The sequence below is a fragment of the Oncorhynchus masou genome, unplaced genomic scaffold (assembly GCF_036934945.1).
Source record: "Oncorhynchus masou masou isolate Uvic2021 unplaced genomic scaffold, UVic_Omas_1.1 unplaced_scaffold_1861, whole genome shotgun sequence".
Classification (NCBI taxonomy): Eukaryota; Metazoa; Chordata; class Actinopteri; order Salmoniformes; family Salmonidae; genus Oncorhynchus; species Oncorhynchus masou.
Genome location: NW_027008369.1, coordinates 66,684 through 87,326, shown reverse-complemented (window position 1 = coordinate 87,326; position 20,643 = coordinate 66,684). Strand labels below are relative to the sequence as shown.

The window sequence follows — 20,643 nt, the reverse complement described above, 5'->3', positions numbered from 1 at the left end:
GTTTATCCGTCAACCACGCTAAGGCTCATCTCTCTGGCTCTGTCAGAGCAGTGGGGTTTATCCGTCAACCATGCTAAGGCTCATCTCTCTGGCTCTGTCAGAGCCGTGAGGGGAGGGGGTGTGAAGAGGAGAGGTGAGGTGGACAGAGGTGGACAGAGGTGGTGAGGAGGACAGAGGTGGTGAGGAGGACAGAGGTGGTGAGGAGGACAGAGGTGGTGAGGAGGACAGAGGTGGTGAGGAGGACAGAGGTGAAGATGGAAGCCTACGACTAGAACAGCCCCCTAGTGGTGGGATCACAGTCTAGCTAACTAACCAGCCAGACACACATGGTTAACGCTTGTTGGCCACCCACAGAGTTTGGGAAGTGCTTTCAAACGGCCTTTCTGACTGTTTACTCAGGAAGGGTGTGAATGTCCTGACACCTTTTTGTTTCAACAGAAAGAGTAGAGTGAGAGAAGCGTTTACATACTTAACTAGTAGTTGGCACAATACTAAAAGTAGGTTGAAATGTTGTAACATGGAAATATATCACCTTTCAACGAATTCAGCTTAAATGTGTTGAATAACTGCGTTTGTTTTGTAGTTGAACAACGGTTGTTCTAACGTGAAGCACTGAAATGTGACAATTGTAAGCAAAGTCCGAAACACGGGTTCAAAGTTGAACTGAGGTTAGAGGTTGTTGTTCTAACGTTGTTGTGTCACAATGGAGAGGATGTGGGTTGTCCTGCATCTGTCACTGTGGTTTTCCCTCACACACACACACACACACACACACACACACACACACACACACACACACACACACACACACACAGCCTGTCTGTCTTAAAGCCTGTGGTGATTTCCCCTCCACGTGACTTGCCTCATAAGAATCTGATCCTTTTTTAACATTTAACAATAACTTTGATGCCTAAAGCAGTGCAATGCTTCATTAGGTTTGTTATTGTTGTTGTTCACAAACGTTTTTTTTTTTTTTTACCTTTATTTAACCAGGCAAGTCAGTTAAGAACAAATTCTTATTTTCAATGACGGCCTAGGAACAGTGGGTTAACTGCCTGTTCAGGGGCAGAACGACAGATTTGTACCTTGTCGGCTCGGGGATTTGAACTTGCAACCTTTCAGTTACTAGTCCAAAGCTCTAACCACTAGGCGACCCTGCCGCCCCATTTCATGCTGATAAAACTGTCGCAGCTAAACCTTTCTACTTCACCACATGTTCTATTTTTGTGGTAAATTAAAAAACATTTAAGATGAATTATTGAAGTTTGTGTTAGCGTGCCGTAGCCTAATGATAATCGTAATGATAGCGTCTCTGTTATCATTCCAAATGGCACCTTTGTTCCCTATGAAGTGCACTACTGTTGACCAGAGCCCTGTGGGCCCTAATCGAAGGTAGTAGAGTGACATTTTGGGACACATCTTGCCCACGTTTTACAGCTTCTAACAACCAGCCCTGGAGCAGGAAGTACCAACGCATTACAATAACGTTTACAGCTTTTTGCTCTTCACCACCTCTAACACCCTGTAGTAGAGTACTATTACACACAGCAGAGAGGAAACAGGTACTGCTAGACACAGCAGAGAGGAAACAGATACTGCAAGACACAGCAGAGAGGAAACAGGTACTGCTAGACACAGCAGAGAGGAAACAGGTACTGCTAGACACAGCAGAGAGGAAACAGGTACTACTAGACACAGCAGAGAGGAAACAGGTACTGCTAGACACAGCAGAGAGGAAACAGGTACTACTAGACACAGCAGAGAGGAAACAGGTCCTATTACACACAGCAGAGAGGAAACAGGTACTACTAGACACAGCAGAGAGGAAACGGGTACTGCTAGACACAGCAGAGAGGAAACAGGTACTGCTAGACACAGCAGAGAGGAAACAGGTACTACTAGACACAGCAGAGAGGAAACAGGTACTGCTAGACACAGCAGAGAGGAAACAGGTACTACTAGACACAGCAGAGAGGAAACAGGTACTACTAGACACAGCAGAGAGGAAACAGGTACTACTAGACACAGCAGAGAGGAAACGGGTACTACTAGACACAGCAGAGAGGAAACAGGTACTACTAGACACAGCAGAGAGGAAACAGGTACTACTAGACACAGCAGAGAGGAAACAGGTACTACTAGACACAGCAGAGAAGAAACAGGTACTACTAGACACAGCAGAGAGGAAACAGGTCCTACTAGACACAGCAGAGAGGAAACAGGTACTGCTAGACACAGCAGAGAGGAAACAGGTACTACTAGACACAGCAGAGAGGAAACAGGTACTGCTAGACACAGCAGAGAGGAAACAGGTACTACTAGACACAGCAGAGAGGAAACGGGTACTACTAGACACAGCAGAGAGGAAACAGGTACTGCTAGACACAGCAGAGAGGAAACAGGTACTAATAGACACAGCAGAGAGGAAACAGGTACTATTACACACAGCAGAGAGGAAACAGGTACTACTAGACACAGCAGAGAGGAAACAGGTACTGCTAGACACAGCAGAGAGGAAACAGGTACTGCTAGACACAGCAGATAGGAAACAGGTACTACTAGACACAGCAGAGAGGAAACAGGTACTACTAGACACAGCAGAGAGGAAACAGGTACTACTAGACACAGCAGAGAGGAAACAGGTACTACTAGACACAGCAGAGAGGAAACAGGTCCTACTAGACACAGCAGAGAGGAAACAGGTACTACTAGACACAGCAGAGAGGAAACAGGTCCTACTAGACACAGCAGAGAGGAAACAGGTACTACTAGACACAGCAGAGAGGAAACAGGTACTACTAGACACAGCAGAGAAGAAACAGGTACTACTAGACACAGCAGAGAAGAAAGTGCCGGCCTCTCTGAAACACTCTGACAGAGAGAAGTCTGTTGTTTCAGCACACATAGTGGCTGGTGATTTTGTACCTTGCCTTCATCCACCCTCCTTCCCCATTCCTTTTTTCCTCCCTCCCTCTTCCTCTGCCCCTCCTCCCCCACTGTGTTGCCTAACAACAGTGGGCTGGAGCTATAGGAGCAGGGGCAGAGAGAGAAGAGGGGGAGGGAGGGAACACAGGCAGAGAAGAGAAGAGGGAGGGAGGGAGCCGTCAGAGAGGGAGGGGGGAGAGAGAAGTGGGAGGGAGGGAGCAGGCAGAGAAGAGGGAGGGAGGGAGGGAGAAGAGGCAGGGAGGGAGGGAGCAGGCAGAGAAGAGGGGGAGCAGGGCGTGGAAGAGGGAGGGAGCAGGCAGAGAGAGAGAGGGAGCAGGCAGAGAGAGAGGGGAGCAGGCAGAGAGAGAGGGAGCAGGCAGAGAGAGAGGGAGCAGGCAGAGAGAGAGAGGGAGCAGGCAGAGAGAGAGAGAGGGAGCAGGCAGAGAGAGAGAGAGAGGGAGCAGGCAGAGAGAGAGAGAGGGAGCAGGCAGAGAGAGAGAGAGGGAGCAGGCAGAGAGAGAGAGAGGGAGCAGGCAGAGAGAGAGGGGGAGCAGGCAGAGAAGAGGGAGGGAGTGAGCAGGCAGAGAAGAGGGAGCAGGCAGAGGGAGGGAGAGCGGGAGCAGAGACGGGCAGAGCAGAGAGATCGGTAAAGCAGATTGGTGTATGATTTATTAGCTGGGGCTGGAGAGGTAAGGAGAGAGGGAATGAAGGAGGGAGGGAGAGAGATAAAGGGAGAGAGAAGAGATCCCTGGCAGCAGCTGAAATTGAGCCTTAAACTGGAGCCGATATGTAGAGGGAGGGAGGGAGAAAGAGAGAAGGAAAGGAAGGAGTGGGGGGAGGGAGGATGAGAGGATTGTGTGCAGTCCGTACAGTTAAGCCTCTGAACAGCTCAACCAACTGAGCAAAAGTATTCAGACCCCTTGACTTTTTCCACATTTTGTGACGTTACATACTTATTCTAATATTGATTTATTTTTAAAAAAATGAAAAAATCTTATCAATCTACACACAATACCATATAATGAAACAAATTTTTATGAATGAAAAGCGCCACATTTACATAAATATTCAGACCTTTTACTCAATGCTTTGTTGAAGCACGATTACAGCCTTGAGTCTTCTTGGGTATGACGCTACAAGCTTGGCACACCTGTATTTGGGAAGTTACTCCCATTCTTCTCTGCAGATCCTCTCAAGCTCTGTCAGGTTGGATGGGGAGCGTCGCTGCACAGCTATGTTCAGGACTCTCCAGAGATGTTCGATTGGGTTCAGATCCGGGCTCTGGCTGGGCCACTCAAGGACATTCAGAGACTTGTTCCAAAGCCACACCTGCGTTGTCTTGGCTGTGTGCTTAGGGTCGTTGTCCTGTTGGAAGGTGAACCTTCGCCCCAGTCTGAGGTCCTGAGTGCTCTGGAGCAGGTTTTCATCAAGGATCTCTTTGTACTTTGCTCCGTCATCTTTGCCTCGATCCTGACTCGTCTCCCAGTCCCTGCCGCTGAAAAGCATCCCCACAGCATGATGCTGCCACCACCATGCTTCACCGTAGGGATGATGCCAGGTTTCCTCCAGGCGTGAAGCTTGGCATTCAGACCACAGAGGTCAATCTTGGTTTCATCAGACCAGAGAATTATGGTCAGAGTCATTTAGGTGCCTTTTGACAAACTCGTAGTGGATTGTCATGTGCCTTTTACTGAGGAGTAGCTTCCACTCTACCATAAAGGCCTGATTGGTGGAGTGCTGCAGAGATGGTTGTCCTTCTGGAAGGTTCTCCCATCTCCACAGAAGAACTCTGGAGCTCTGTCAGAGTGACCATTAGTTTGTTGGTCACCTCCCCGACCAATGCCCTTCTTTCCCCGATTGCTCAGTTTGGCTGGGTGGCCAGCTCTAGGATGAGTCTTGGTGGTCCCAAACTTCTTCCATTTAAGAACGATGGAGGCCACTGTGTTCTTGGATACCTTCAATGCGGCAGACATTTCTTGGTAACCTTCACCAGATCTGTGGCTCGACACAATCCTGTCTCACATTTACATTTAAGTCATTTAGCAGACGCTCTTATCCAGAGCGACTTACAAATTGGAGCTCTACGGACAATTCCTTCGACCTCATGGCTTGGTTTTTACTCTGACATACATTTACATTACATTACATTTAAGTCATTTAGCAGACGCTCTTATCCAGAGCGACTTACAAATTGGACACTGTCAACTGTGAACCCTTATATAGACAAGTATGTCCCTTTTCTATAATCATGTCCAATCAATTGAATTTACCACAGGTGGACAACAATCAAGTAGTAGAAACATCTCAAAGATGATCAATGGAAACAGGATGTAGGGGTTAGGGATGAGAACAGAGACGGGAGGTGCGTGACAATTGTTAATTGTTGTTAGTCATCGATAGAGTAGCTCTTTACCGATGCTGCTTACTGACCATTAACCTCTTAAATGTTAATCGTACTTTCGTTATAATTTAATTGTTCTATCAAGGTAATTCGCTTATAAATCAACTTATGTTTCATCAATTCGCTTCACCTCAGTGCTGTCTGGCAGCCCCGCTTCCCTGCTTTAATTCAGTTGGACACAAATGACTGGGGTATCAGGTTACGTTTCCATTGGATGCTCGGCAGTCCCGCCGTAATGCTCATTCGCTGATCGGACTGTCCATTAATTTGTGGCGGGAACGGGCTGTATAACGGACTGTATAACGGGCTGTATAACGGGCTGTATAACGGGTTGTATAACGGGCTGCATACCGGGCTGCATACCGGGCTGCATACCGGGCTGCATAACGGGCTGCATAACGGGCTGCATACCGCTGTTGAACTATAAAGCTGACTGCCGCGATTTATATCCAATTGAATTTTTTTTTTTTAAACGACCGCAATTTAAAGATGTGAAACAGAAACATACAAATCATAGTTAAACAATAAATACAAAAACAAGTGACTATTTTGAGCTTTCTAACAGAATAATGCATTACATCAAATCAAATTGTATTTGTCACATGCGCCGAATACAACATGTCGACCTTAAAGGGAAATGCTGAATACAACGTGTAGACCTTAAAGGGAAATGCTGAATACAACGTGCAGACCTTAAAGGGAAATGCTGAATACAACGTGTAGACCTTAAAGGGAAATGCTGAATACAACGTGCAGACCTTTTAAAGGGAAATGCTGAATACAACCTTAAAGGGAAATGCTGAATACAGTTAGACCTTAAGGGAAATGCTCAAGCCCTTAACCAACAATGCACCAAAAAATTAAAATAAATAAAAGTAACAAGTCATTAAACAGCAGCAGTAAAATAACAATAGCGAGGCCATATACAGGGGGGTACTGGAACAGAGTCCGTGTTAGTCGAGGTAATTGAGGTAATATGTAGGTAGCAGAGTGACTTTACATATATACTAACAGAGAGTAGCAGCAGCGTAGAGGGGGGAGGGGGGGGTGTAAATAGTCTGGGTAGCCATTTGATTAACTGTTCAGGAGTCTTATGGCCTGGGGGTAGAAGCCTCTTGGACCTAGACTTGGGGCTCCGGTACCAGTTACCTTGCGGTAGCAGAGAGAACAGGATATGACTTGGGTGGCTGGAGTCTTTGACAATTTTTAGGACCTTCCTCTGACACCGTTTGGTTTAGAGGTCCTGGATGGCAGGAAGCTTGGCCTCAGTGATGCACTGGGCCTTTCGCACTACCCTCTGTAGAACCTTACGGTCGGAGGCCGAGCAGTTGCCATACCATTGCAGTGATGCAACCAGTCAGGATGCTCTCGATGGTGCAACTGTAGAACCTTTTGAGGATCTGAGGACCCATGCCAAATCTTTTCAGTCTCCTGAGGGGGAATAGGTTTTTGTCGTGCCCTCTTCATGACTGTCTTAGTGTGTTTGGACCATGTTAGTGATGTGGACGCCAAGGAACTTGAAGGTCTCAACTACTAGGAACTTGAAGGTCTCAACTACTAGGAACTTGAAGGTCTCAACAACTAGGAACTTGAAGGTCTCAGCTCTCAACTACTAGGAACTTGAAGGTCTCAACTACTAGGAACTTGAAGGTCTCTACTACTAGGAACTTGAAGGTCTCAACTCTCAAGGTCTACTAGGAACTTGAAGGTCTCAACTACTAGGAACTTGAAGGTCTCTCTAGGAACTTGAAGGTCTCTACTACTAGGAACTTGAAGGTCTCACTACTAGGAACTAGGACTACTTGAAGGTCTCAACTACTAGGAACTTGAAGGTCTCAACTACTAGGAACTTGAAGGTCTCAACTACTAGGAACTTGAAGGTCTCAACTACTAGGAACTTGAAGGTCTCAACTACTAGGAACTTGAAGGTCTCAACTACTAGGAACTTGAAGGTCTCAACTACTAGGAACTTGAAGGTCTCACTACTAGGAACTACTAGGAAGGTCTCAACTACTAGGAACTTGAAGGTCTCAACTACTAGGAACTTGAAGGTCTCAACTATTAGGAACTTGAAGGTCTCTACTACTAGGTTCTGTTCATCACATGTTTTATACAGTAGTCATCCACTTTTAAATGCATCACGCTAAATGAATATCGCACTGTGCTGTCGTCGTGCTATAGAGCCTCCTTTCTCCGTGTGGTCAGTAGGCCTTATATGTACTTTTCAGTACAGCTTAATACACACCATTATAATAACATCTCAATTAGCTTGACTTCATCGTGAAATCTAAGCCCTGATTAGTCAATTCAACTGAAGAAGTCAAAAGGTTAAATGACCAACCATGAATGGATTGTATGTAGAGAGGAGTGTGGAAGAGAGATGCCCCCCCCCCCCCCCCTCCTGTGTGTGAAGGTAGGATGAGGATGACCCAACACACAGGACAGGAATGTGCCTCTCTCTCACCTATTATAGCTGGCTCCATCTGCTGGCTAATCAACTACCTCCCCTCCACACTCATCATGCCGGTCATCTAGCTGACCGGACAGTCAGCCCCGTCCCGGATGCAGGTTATTACACACAGCATTATAACAGAGCATTCGGCTGTCTTTATCTACCCTGATAAGGAGTCAGTCTGTGGTAGGTTAGCAGCTACCGGGGAAATGGCTCCATGGCTCTACACTGCTACCAAAACACTTGCGTTTGCGACCATTTGACGTGGCAGTGAGACACAAATGTTTTATTGGTCGCTTGGGTGCCAGTGATTTTTTTTTTTAAGCCACGCCCTTTACCCACTGTGACACGAAGAGAGCCACGCCCCTTTCCCACTGTGACACGGAGAGAGCCACGCCCTTTTCCCACTGTGACACGTAGAGAGACGCCCTTTTCCCCCACGCCCTTTTCCCACTGTGACACGGAGAGAGCCACGCCCTTTACCCACTGTGACACGGGAGAGCCACGCCCTTTACCCACTGCGACACGAAGAGAGCCTTGCCCTTTCCCACTGTGACACGGAGAGAGCCCGCCCTTTACCCACTGTGACACTGGTGAGAGCCACGCCCTTTTCCCACTGTGACACGAAGAGAGCCACGCCCTTTTCCCACTGTGACACGGAGAGAGCCACGCCCTTTTCCCACTGTGACACGGTGAGAGCCACGCCCTTTTCCCACTGTGACACGTGAGAGCCACGCCCTTTCCCACTGTGACACGGAGAGAGCCCGCCCTTTACCCATTGTGACACGGTGAGAGCCACGCCCTTTTCCCACTGTGACAGGAAGAGAGCCACGCCCTTTACCCACTGCGACATGAAGAGAGCCACGCCCTTTTCCCACTGTGACACGAAGAGAGCCACGCCCTTTACCCACTGCGACATGAAGAGAGCCACGCCCTTTTCCCACTGTGACACGGAGAGAGCCACGCCCTTTACCTACTGCGACACGGAGGAGAGAGAGGTGCATTCTAAATAAACACAACCATATGGCCTTTGCTCAAAATGCAATTGCGGGAAAAATACTATTTTCAAAGCATCTACTGTTCCAGTTACAGAGAGGATAATCACATCCTACCGGACAGAAATGTAAGCACATCATGTGTTGTTGGTCCCATGTTTCATGAGATGAAATAAAAGATCCCTGTAATGTTCCATATGCACAAAACTTTTAAGGGAGTGTGCAATTGGCATTCTGACTGCAGAAATGTCCAACAGAGCTGTTTGCAAGAGAATTGAGTGTTCATTTCTCTACCATAAGCCGCCTCCGATGTCTTTTTAGAGATTTTGGCTGTACATTCAACCGGCTTCAGAAAACCGCAGAACGCATGTAGCCATGCCAACCCAGGACCTCCACATCTGGCTTCTTCACCTGCGGGATCGTCAGAGAAGGTGGAGAGGGAGGTGCTCAGGAGAATCTCTGTCTGTAATAAAGCCGTTTTGTCAGGGAAATACTCATTCCAATTGGCTGGGCCTGGCTCCCCAGTGGGTGGGCCATATAATATGAACTGTAACTCTGTAACATCTTTGGCCTACATCAAGTAGACTGTATAAGCCTAGGTCTGGAACGGTTGTGTTAGGACATTACATGTACTGGTAGCCATGTAGGCTAATTCATTCATCTATTTAGCAACATGATCATATTTAGAGTTAGCAATCGAGCTAAGTGTTTTTGACTTCCCACTTTGTCGGATGGTGAAAAAAGCTGTCCGAAAAAGAAATCTGATCATTCATAGGCTACCGTTTTAGTTGTCTGTCTTGACACTGTTGATAGTATACAGGAAGACATCTGATCATTCATAGGCTACCGTTTTAGTTGTCTGTCTTGACACTGTTGATAGTCTACAAAAGAAAGCTACACAAAGACATATCTCTTTTTAATCTTCTATTTTTTTTAGATGTAACATCATTTTTTAAATGACAAGCCTACTTGTAAAGAAGAATCATGCAATGCAATTTTAAGGAATAGATTAATGTCTTACATTGCTAAATTATATCATACAGCTATTTAATACATTTGTTTATTAATAGCCAAATGTAGCCTATTACTAGCTGAGTATAGAGAGAAAACATGCATTTATTAACTGCCAGAGAGAAAAAAAGTTACCGTTGAACCCTGAGTGAATCTATCAAAATCAATGTAAGAACACAAGGCCATAGTAATTTACAGGAGAATCGTTATCAGCCTAGTTCTGTATGGAATAGATTACATTATGTGGTCATTATTAGCCTGGTTCTATATGGAATCTGGCTACATTATGTGGTCATTATTAGTCTGGTTCTGTATGGAATACGGCTACATTATGTGGTCATTATTAGTCTGGTTCTATATGGAATACGGCTACATTATGTGGTCATTATTAGTCTGTTTCTATATGGAATACGGCTACATTATGTGGTCATTATTAGTCTGGTTCTGTATGGAATACGGCTACATTATGTGGTCATTATTAGTCTGGTTCTATATGGAATACGGCTACATTATGTGGTCATTATTAGTCTGGTTCTGTATGGAATACGGCTACATTATGTGGTCATTATTAGTCTGGTTCTGTATGGAATACGGCTACATTATGTGGTCATTATTAGTCTGGTTCTGTATGGAATACAGCTACATTTTGTGGTCATTATTAGTCTGGTTCTGTATGGAATACGGCTACATTATGTGGTCATTATTAGTCTGGTTCTGTATGGAATACGGCTACATTATGTGGTCAATATTAGTCTGGTTCTGTATGGAATACGGCTACATTATGTGGTCATTATTAGTCTGGTTCTATATGGAATACGGCTGCATTATGTGGTCGTTATCAGCCTGGTTCTGTATGGAATACGGCTACATTATGTGGTCATTATTAGTCTGGTTCTGTATGGAATACGGCTACATTATGTGGTCATTATTAGTCTGGTTCTGTATGGAATACGGCTACATTATGTGGTCATTATTAGTCTGGTTCTATATGGAATACGGCTACATTATGTGGTCATTATCAGTCTGGTTCTGTATGGAATACGGCTACATTATGTGGTCATTATTAGTCTGGTTCTATATGGAATACGGCTACATTATGTGGTCATTATTAGTCTGGTTCTGTATGGAATACGGCTACATTATGTGGTCATTATTAGTCTGGTTCTATATGGAATACGGCTACATTATGTGGTCATTATTAGTCTGGTTCTATATGGAATACGGCTACATTATGTGGTCATTATTAGCCTGGTTCTGTATGGAATACGGCTACATTATGTGGTCATTATTAGTCTGGTTCTATATGGAATACGGCTACATTATGTGGTCATTATTAGTCTGGTTCTATATGGAATACGGCTACATTATGTGGTCATTATTAGCCTGGTTCTGTATGGAATACGGCTACATTATGTGGTCATTATTAGTCTGGTTCTATATGGAATACGGCTACATTATGTGGTCATTATTAGTCTGGTTCTATATGGAATACGGCTACATTATGTGGTCATTATTAGCCTGGTTCTGTATGGAATACGGCTACATTATGTGGTCATTATTAGCCTGGTTCTATATAGAATACGGCTACATTATGTGGTCATTATTAGTCTGGTTCTATATGGAATACGGCTACATTATGTGGTCATTATTAGTCTGGTTCTATATGGAATACGGCTACATTATGTGGTCATTATTAGTCTGGTTCTATATGGAATACGGCTACATTATGTGGTCATTATTAGTCTGGTTCTATATGGAATACGGCTACATTATGTGGTCATTATTAGTCTGGTTCTATATGGAATACGGCTACATTATGTGGTCATTATTAGTCTGGTTCTGTATGGAATATGGCTACATTATGTGGTCATTATTAGCCTGGTTCTATATGGAATACGGCTACATTATGTGGTCATTATTAGCCTGGTTCTATATAGAATACGGCTACATTATGTGGTCATTATTAGTCTGGTTCTATATGGAATACGGCTACATTATGTGGTCATTATTAGTCTGGTTCTGTATGGAATACGGCTACATTATGTGGTCATTATTAGCCTGGTTCTGTATGGAATACGGCTACATTATGTGGTCATTATTAGTCTGGTTCTATATGACCAAATGATGTGCTGGTGTTCTCAACTGAAAAGGTTGTCTCCAGCCCAGAGCTTGTCATTTAATTTACTCCATTTGGAACTTGTGTTATGATGTTTTGGTCTGATAGCATGTCCTCTCCAGTAGTGTTTCCCAGCCTTTTCCATTCCGGAGATCACCACATCACTGTCTGAACCTCTTGAGGACAACCATTAACGTACTCGTGTCATTATTAACATAACATATCTCGGTGATCAAATCTAATCCATTTTAGCAGTGACTTATAATAGCATTAGTACTCCCAGCTGCTGTTTTCAGAAGAACAAATACTTCAAAATAAATGAATCAAATAACCACATGCAGCATCCCTGTCGACCGCAGGTTGTAAACCACTGATCTCCAGATCTCAGGTTATCACACGGAGTCCAACGGAGCGTTCAGCTGTCCTCATTTGCTTTCAGACAAGGCCTCTGATAGTAGTAGCAGTAGGTAACTGTTTCAGTCGGGGAATAACTTTTAGAAGGGATTTGCCGCATATTCTGTATATGTTCATTTTTTTTATTTTATTTTTACCTTTATTTAACCAAGCAAGTCAGTTAAGAACAAATTCTTATTTTCAATGACGGCCTTGGAACAGTGGGTTAACTGCCTGTTCAGGGGCAGAACGACAGATTTGTACCTTGTCAGCTCGGGGTTTGAACTTGCAACCTTTCGGTTAATAGTCCAATGCTCTAACCACTAGGCTACCTGCTGCCTCTACACTCTAACCACTAGGCTATCCTACCTCCTCTACACTCTAACCACTAGGCTACCCTGCCGCCTCTACACTCTAACCACTAGACTACCCTGCCGCCTCTACGCTCTAACCACTAGGCTACCCTGCCGCCTCTACACTCTAACCACTAGGCTACCCTGCCGCCTCTACACTCTAACCACTAGGCTACCCTGCCGCCTCTACCTCTAACCACTAGGCTACCCTGCCGCCTTTACACTCTAACCACTAGGCTACCCTGCCGCCTCTACACTCTAACCACTAGGCTACCCTGCCGCCTCTACACTCTAACCACTAGGCTACCCTGCCGCCTCTACACTCGAACCACTAGGCTACCCTGCCGCCTCTACGCTCTAACCACTAGACTACCCTGCCGCCTCTACGCTCTAACCACTAGGCTACCCTGCCGCCTCTACGCTCTAACCACTAGGCTACCCTGCCGCCTCTACGCTCCTAACCACTAGGCTACCCTGCCGCCTCTACACTCTAACCACTAGGCTACCCTGCCGCCTCTACCTCTAACCACTAGGCTACCCTGCCGCCTTTACACTCTAACCACTAGGCTACCCTGCCGCCTCTACCTCTAACCACTAGGCTACCCTGCACCCGCCTCTACACTCTAACCACTAGGCTACCCTGCCGCCTCTACACTCTTAACCACTAGGCTACCCTGCCGCCTCTACACTCTAACCACTAGGCTACCCTGCCGCCTCTACCTCTAACCACTAGGCTACCCTGCCGCCTCTACACTCTAACCACTAGGCTACCCTGCCGCCTCTACCTCTAACCACTAGTCTACCCTGCCGCCTCTACACTCTAACCACTAGGCTACCCTGCCGCCTCTACACTGTAACCACTAGGCTACCCTGCCGCCTCTACACTCTAACCACTAGGCTACATCTACATTTACATTTACATTTAAGTCATTTAGCAGACGCTCTTATCCAGAGCGACTTACAAAGTGGTGAATTCACCTTCTGACATCCAGGCTACCCTGCCGCCTCTACACTGTAACCACTAGGCAAATGTAAATTATAAGTTGTTGTCTTTGACTTATTGCAATAGACTTCTTCTTTTTTTGTGTAATTATGGCCACAGATTGTCCAGTTTTTATTTTGCCACTGTTGACTTCCTGTGTTGGGGGAGGGGAAATAACCTGTTAGCTCCATCTGTGGAATTCTCCTTCTTTCCCTGACCAGAGCAGACCTGAGTGTGTAAACAATCTGTGGTTACATAACGCTGGCTACGTGAAAACGGCCTGGTATCAAACACATACAGGACTCACACGAAGCCCCCGTCTGCTTTTAACCCTCTCTCTTGTCTCCTTTTACTGTTGCCAACACCTTGCTTTACACACAGTGTTCCTCCCTTCCTCCCTCTCGTGTGTGTGTGTGTGTGTGTGTGTGTTTGTGTGTGTGTGTGTGTGTTCACTCCAAGCCCCTGAAATGCTGTAGCTTCCTCTTAATGGCAGGCAGAAGGCAGTGGCTTTGAGGGTTGTAATGAAAACAGGGAAGGTTGTGATTTGGACCAGGTCAGTGTAGATACATGGACTGTGAAGGCAGAGAACCCATAAAGACAGCTTTAGCAGTCCTCACATCACAACAGGCTGGAGGGAGCTGAGTAGATGCTGCCAGAGTAGAAACCGGGTCGTGCCAGAGTAGAAATCGATCCAGGTTTTCCAGGCTGCTGCCGACCAGAGGCTCTCTAGGGCTCCACTCCACTGGGCTTGTGCCGCTCCAGGTTTTCCAGCCTGCTGCCGACCAGAGGCTCTCTAGGCTCCACTCCACTGGGCTACTGTGCCGCTCCAGGTTTCCAGCCTGCTGCCGACCAGAGGCTCTCTAGGGCTCCACTCCACTGGGCTACTGTGCCGCTCCAGGTTTTCCAGCCTGTGCCGACCAGAGCCTCTCTAGGGCTCCACTCCACTGGGCTACTTGCCGCTCAGGTTTTCCAGCCTGCTGCCGACCAGAGGCTCTCTAGGGCTCCACTCCACTGGGCTACTGTGCCGCTCCAGGTTTTCCAGCCTGCTGCCGACCAGAGGCTCTCTAGGGCTCCACTCCACTGGGCTACTGTGCCGCTCCAGGTTTTCAAGGCTGCTGCCGACCAGAGGCTCTCTAGGGCTCCACTCCACTGGGCTATTGTGCCACTCCAGGTTTTCAAGGCTGCTGCCGACCAGAGGCTCTCTAGGGCTCCACTCCACTGGGCTATTGTGCCGCTCCAGGTTTTCAAGGCTGCTGCCGACCAGAGGCTCTCTAGGGCTCCACTCCACTGGGCTATTGTGCCACTCCAGGTTTTCAAGGCTGCTGCCGACCAGAGGCTCTCTAGGGCTCCACTCCACTGGGCTATTGTGCCACTCCAGGTTTTCAAGGCTGCTGCCGACCAGAGGCTCTCTAGGGCTCCACTCCACTGGGCTAATGTGCCGCTCCAGGTTTTCAAGGCTGCTGCCGACCAGAGGCTCTCTTGCAGAAAGATCACATGTAAAGCTGTCCCCTTTGTAGTGGGAGAGCACAGAGTGACAAGCTATTTCTTGCTTGTAAAAAAAAAAAAAAAAAAAGCCCATTTGTTCCTTCAGAGACCTTGTGGATTTGCCCTCTCTGATTTCTCCTGTGTTACCTGTGGCTTGCCGTAGAGCATTGTGAAGTGTTCTCCCCGGGACTTGAACACGTTTTTCTCTGGAGTTACTTGGTTGGAGAGAGACGTTGTCTGAGATTATTAACTGGAGAAAGGTACGGGAGTGGGGAGCAGGGCTTGCCTGCCTCGGGAAGCTGAAAGTAAATGTGTTGGTTAGTCTGCTTCGCTTGCCGTGAATGTTTTCAGCCTCCCTCCTCTGCTTTTTATGGCTCGCATCTCTTAAAGGAGAAGAAATACTGAAATACATTTAGGTTTGTCTTTTTAACCTATTTAATGTTCTATTCTTTTTTTCTTTTCTTTTTTTTACTGGTTTTGTTGTTGTGAGATGTTGAGATTCCATGTTTCTCATTTTTAGTTTTTATGTAAAAATCTAAAATGGTGGTTGTTGTGAATTGGAGAAACATGTCATTTTCCTCCATCCTGTCACTGTGGATTTTATTTTTTAATTATTTTTATTCCCATGTTCTTTATTTGCTCTGACTGTGCAAGTGCATTATTATGTAAGTGCTGTATTTCCTTCAGAGAAAAATGGTCTGTGTATTTAGGAATGAATTGGTGGTGGTACGCACAGAGTAAGGAAATGCTTTGCCATTATACAGAAGTTATTGAAGTTGAGTTGTTTTGGCTTTGAACTTTTGCTCTGTAAGACTCAGATGTTATTCTCCCTGAATCTGATATTTCCTATGTGATTTATGTAACAATAGATTTCCGTAGCTGCTCTTTTCAACCCACATGAAACGGCATATGTATACTCTGTTTCTGTGTCTGCTTGAGTTAGTCATTTCCTCTGTATTGTGTCCTGACACAGCTGTGCTCTGTAGCTGTGCTCTGTAGCTCTGTAGCTGTGCTCTGTAGCTCTGTAGCTGTGCTCTGTAGCTCTGTAGCTGTGCTCTGTAGCGCTGTAGCTGTGCTCTGTAGCTCTGTAGCTGTGCTCTGTAGCTGTGCTCTGTAGCTGTGCTCTGTAGATCTGTAGCTGTGCTCTGTAGCTGTGCTCTGTAGCTCTGTAGCTGTGCTCTGTGCTCTGTAGCTGTGATCTGTAGCTGTGCTCTGTAGCTGTGCTCTGTAGCTGTGCACTGTAGCTCTATAGCTGTGCTCTGTAGCTGTGATCTGTAGCTCTGTAGCTGTGCTCTGTAGCTGTGCTCTGTAGCTCTGTAGCTGTGCTCTATAGCTGTGCTCTGTAGCTGTGCTCTGTAGCTGTGATCTGTAGCTCTGAAGCTGTGCTCTGAAGCTGTGTCGCTGTGCTCTGTAGCTGTGGTCTGTAGCTGTGCTCTGTAGCTCTTTAGCTGTGCTCTGTAGCTCTATAGCTGTGCTCTGTAGCTCTGTAGCTGTGCTCTGTAGCTGTGGTCTGTAGCTCTGTAGCTGTGCTCTGTAGCTCTTTAGCTGTGCTCTGTAGCTGTGGTCTGTAGCTCTGTAGCTGTGGTCTGTAGCTCTGTAGCTGTGCTCTGTAGCTCTTTAGCTGTGCTCTGTAGCTCTATAGCTGTGCTCTGTAGCTCTATAGCTGTGCTCTGTAGCTCTATACCTGTGCTCTGTAGCTCTGTAGCTGTGCTCTGTAGCTCTATAGCTGTGCTCTGTAGCTGTGCTCTGTAGCTGTGCTCTATAGCTCTATAGCTGTGCTCTGTAGCTCTATAGCTGTGCTTTGTAGCTCTATAGCTGTGCTCTGTAACTCTGTAGCTGTGCTCTGTAGCTGTGCTCTGTAGCTGTGCTCTGTAGCTCTATAGCTGTGCTCTGTAGCTCGATAGCTGTGCTCTGTAGCTGTACTCTGTAGCTGTGCTCTGTAGCTGTGCTTTGTAACTCTTGTAGCTGTGCTCTGTAGCTGTGCTCTGTAGCTGTGCTCTGTAACACTAGCTGTGCTCTGTAGCTCTATAGCTGTGCTCTGTAACTCTAGCTGTGCTCTGTAACTCTAGCTGTGCTCTGTAGCTGTGCTCTGTAACTCTAGCTGTGCTCTAGCTCTATAGCTGTGCTCTGTAGCTGTGCTCTGTAACTCTAGCTGTGCTCTGTAGCTCTGTAGCTGTGCTCTGTAGCTGTGCTCTGTAACTCTAGCTGTGCTCTGTAGCTCTATAGTTGTGCTCTGTAGCTGTGCTCTGTAACTCTGTAGCTGTGCTCTGTAACTCTGTAGCTGTGCTCTATAGCTGTGCTCTGTAGCTCTATAGCTGTGCTCTGTAGCTCTGTAGCTGTGCTCTGTAGCTCTTTAGCTGTGCTCTGTAGCTCTATAGCTGTGCTCTGTAGCTGTGCTCTGTAGCTCTATAGCTGTGCTCTGTAGCTCTATAGCTGTGCTTTGTAGCTCTATAGCTGTGCTCTGTAACTCTGTAGCTGTGCTCTGTAACTCTGTAGCTGTGCTCTGTAGCTGTGCTCTGTAGCTGTGCTCTGTAGCTCTATAGCTGTGCTCTGTAGCTCGATAGCTGTGCTCTGTAGCTGTGCTCTGTAACTCTGTAGCTGTGCTCTGTAGCTGTGCTTTGTAACTCTTGTAGCTGTGCTCTGTAGCTGTGCTCTGTAGCTGTGCTCTGTAACTCTAGCTGTGCTCTGTAGCTCTATAGCTGTGCTCTGTAACTCTAGCTGTGCTCTGTAACTCTAGCTGTGCTCTGTAGCTGTGCTCTGTAGCTGTGCTCTGTAGCTGTGCTCTGTAACTCTAGCTGTGCTCTAGCTCTATAGCTGTGCTCTGTAGCTGTGCTCTGTAACTCTAGCTGTGCTCTGTAGCTCTGTAGCTCTGTAGCTGTGCTCTGTAACTCTAGCTGTGCTCTGTAGCTCTATAGTTGTGCTCTGTAGCTGTGCTCTGTAACTCTAGCTGTGCTCTGTAGCTGTGCTATATAGCTGTGCTCTGTAACTCTAGCTGTGCTCTGTAGCTCTGTAGCTGTGCTCTATAGCTGTGTTCTGTAACTCTAGCTGTGCTCTGTAACTCTGTAGCTGTGCTCTGTAGCTGTGCTCTGTAACTGTGCTCTGTAGCTGTGCTCTGTAACTCTGTAGCTGTGCTCTGTAACTCTAGCTGTGCTCTGTAACTCTGTAGCTGTGCTCTGTAGCTGTGCTCTGTAGCTGTGCTCTCTAACTCTGTAGCTGTGCTCTGTAACTCTGTAGCTGTGCTCTGTAGCTGTGCTCTGTAACTCTGTAGCTGTGCTCTATAGCTCTATAGCTGTGCTTTGTAGCTCTATAGCTGTGCTCTGTAACTCTGTAGCTGTGCTCTGTAACTCTAGCTGTGCTCTGTAACTCTGTAGCTGTGCTCTGTAGCTGTGCTCTGTAACTCTGTAGCTGTGCTCTGTAACTCTGTAGCTGTGCTCTGTAGCTGTGCTCTGTAACTCTGTAGCTGTGCTCTATAGCTGTGCTCTGTAGCTCTATAGCTGTGCTCTGTAGCTCTGTAGCTGTGCTCTGTAGCTCTGTAGCTGTGCTCTGTAGCTCTATAGCTGTGCTCTGTAGCTGTGCTCTGTAGCTCTATAGCTGTGCTCTGTAGCTCTATAGCTGTGCTTTGTAGCTCTATAGCTGTGCTCTGTAACTCTGTAGCTGTGCTCTGTAACTCTGTAGCTGTGCTCTGTAGCTGTGCTCTGTAGCTGTGCTCTGTAGCTCTATAGCTGTGCTCTGTAGCTCGATAGCTGTGCTCTGTAGCTGTGCTCTGTAACTCTGTAGCTGTGCTCTGTAGCTGTGCTTTGTAACTCTTGTAGCTGTGCTCTGTAGCTGTGCTCTGTAGCTGTGCTCTGTAGCTGTGCTCTGTAACTCTAGCTGTGCTCTATAGCTGTGCTCTGTAACTCTAGCTGTGCTCTGTAACTCTAGCTGTGCTCTGTAGCTCTGTAGCTGTGCTCTGTAGCTGTGCTCTGTAACTCTAGCTGTGCTCTAGCTCTATAGCTGTGCTCTGTAGCTGTGCTCTGTAACTCTAGCTGTGCTCTGTAGCTCTGTAGCTGTGCTCTGTAGCTGTGCTCTGTAACTCTAGCTGTGCTCTGTAGCTCTATAGTTGTGCTCTGTAGCTGTGCTCTGTAACTCTAGCTGTGCTCTGTAGCTGTGCTATATAGCTGTGCTCTGTAACTCTAGCTGTGCTCTGTAGCTCTGTAGCTGTGCTCTATAGCTGTGTTCTGTAACTCTAGCTGTGCTCTGTAACTCTGTAGCTGTGCTCTGTAGCTGTGCTCTGTAACTCTGTAGCTGTGCTCTGTAACTCTGTAGCTGTGCTCTGTAACTCTGTAGCTGTGCTCTGTAACTCTAGCTGTGCTCTGTAACTCTGTAGCTGTGCTCTGTAGCTGTGCTCTGTAACTCTGTAGCTGTGCTCTGTAACTCTGTAGCTGTGCTCTGTAGCTGTGCTCTGTAACTCTGTAGCTGTGCTCTATAGCTGTGCTCTGTAGCTCTATAGCTGTGCTCTGTAGCTCTGTAGCTGTGCTCTGTAGCTCTTTAGCTGTGCTCTGTAGCTCTATAGCTGTGCTCTGTAGCTGTGCTCTGTAGCTCTATAGCTGTGCTCTGTAGCTCTATAGCTGTGCTTTGTAGCTCTATAGCTGTGCTCTGTAACTCTGTAGCTGTGCTCTGTAGCTGTGCTCTGTAGCTGTGCTCTGTAGCTCTATAGCTGTGCTCTGTAGCTCGATAGCTGTGCTCTGTAGCTGTGCTCTGTAACTCTGTAGCTGTGCTCTGTAGCTGTGCTTTGTAACTCTTGTAGCTGTGCTCTGTAGCTGTGCTCTGTAGCTGTGCTCTGTAGCTGTGCTCTGTAACTCTAGCTGTGCTCTGTAGCTCTATAGCTGTGCTCTGTAACTCTAGCTGTGCTCTGTAACTCTAGCTGTGCTCTGTAGCTCTGTAGCTGTGCTCTGTAGCTGTGCTCTGTAGCTGTGCTCTGTAACTCTAGCTGTGCTCTAGCTCTATAGCTGTGCTCTGTAGCTGTGCTCTGTAACTCTAGCTGTGCTCTGTAGCTCTGTAGCTCTGTAGCTGTGCTCTGTAGCTGTGCTCTGTAACTCTAGCTGTGCTCTGTAGCTCTATAGTTGTGCTCTGTAGCTGTGCTCTGTAACTCTAGCTGTGCTCTGTAGCTGTGCTATATAGCTGTGCTCTGTAACTCTAGCTGTGCTCTGTAGCTCTGTAGCTGTGCTCTATAGCTGTGTTCTGTAACTCTAGCTGTGCTCTGTAACTCTGTAGCTGTGCTCTGTAACTGTGCTCTGTAGCTGTGCTCTGTAACTCTGTAGCTGTGCTCTGTAACTCTAGCTGTGCTCTGTAACTCTGTAGCTGTGCTCTGTAGCTGTGCTCTGTAGCTGTGCTCTCTAACTCTGTAGCTGTGCTCTGTAACTCTGTAGCTGTGCTCTGTAGCTGTGCTCTGTAACTCTGTAGCTGTGCTCTATAGCTGTGCTCTGTAGCTCTATAGCTGTGCTTTGTAGCTCTAGCTGTGCTCTGTAACTCTGTAGCTGTGCTCTGTAGC

The 20,643-nt window shown here is 46.7% G+C and overlaps 1 pseudogene; it reads left to right on the top strand.

Annotated features, from left to right (window-relative positions):
• LOC135532462 (arginine-glutamic acid dipeptide repeats protein-like) overlaps positions 1 to 20,643 on the top strand; it is a 95,398-nt pseudogene that overhangs the window by 16,330 nt on the left and 58,425 nt on the right.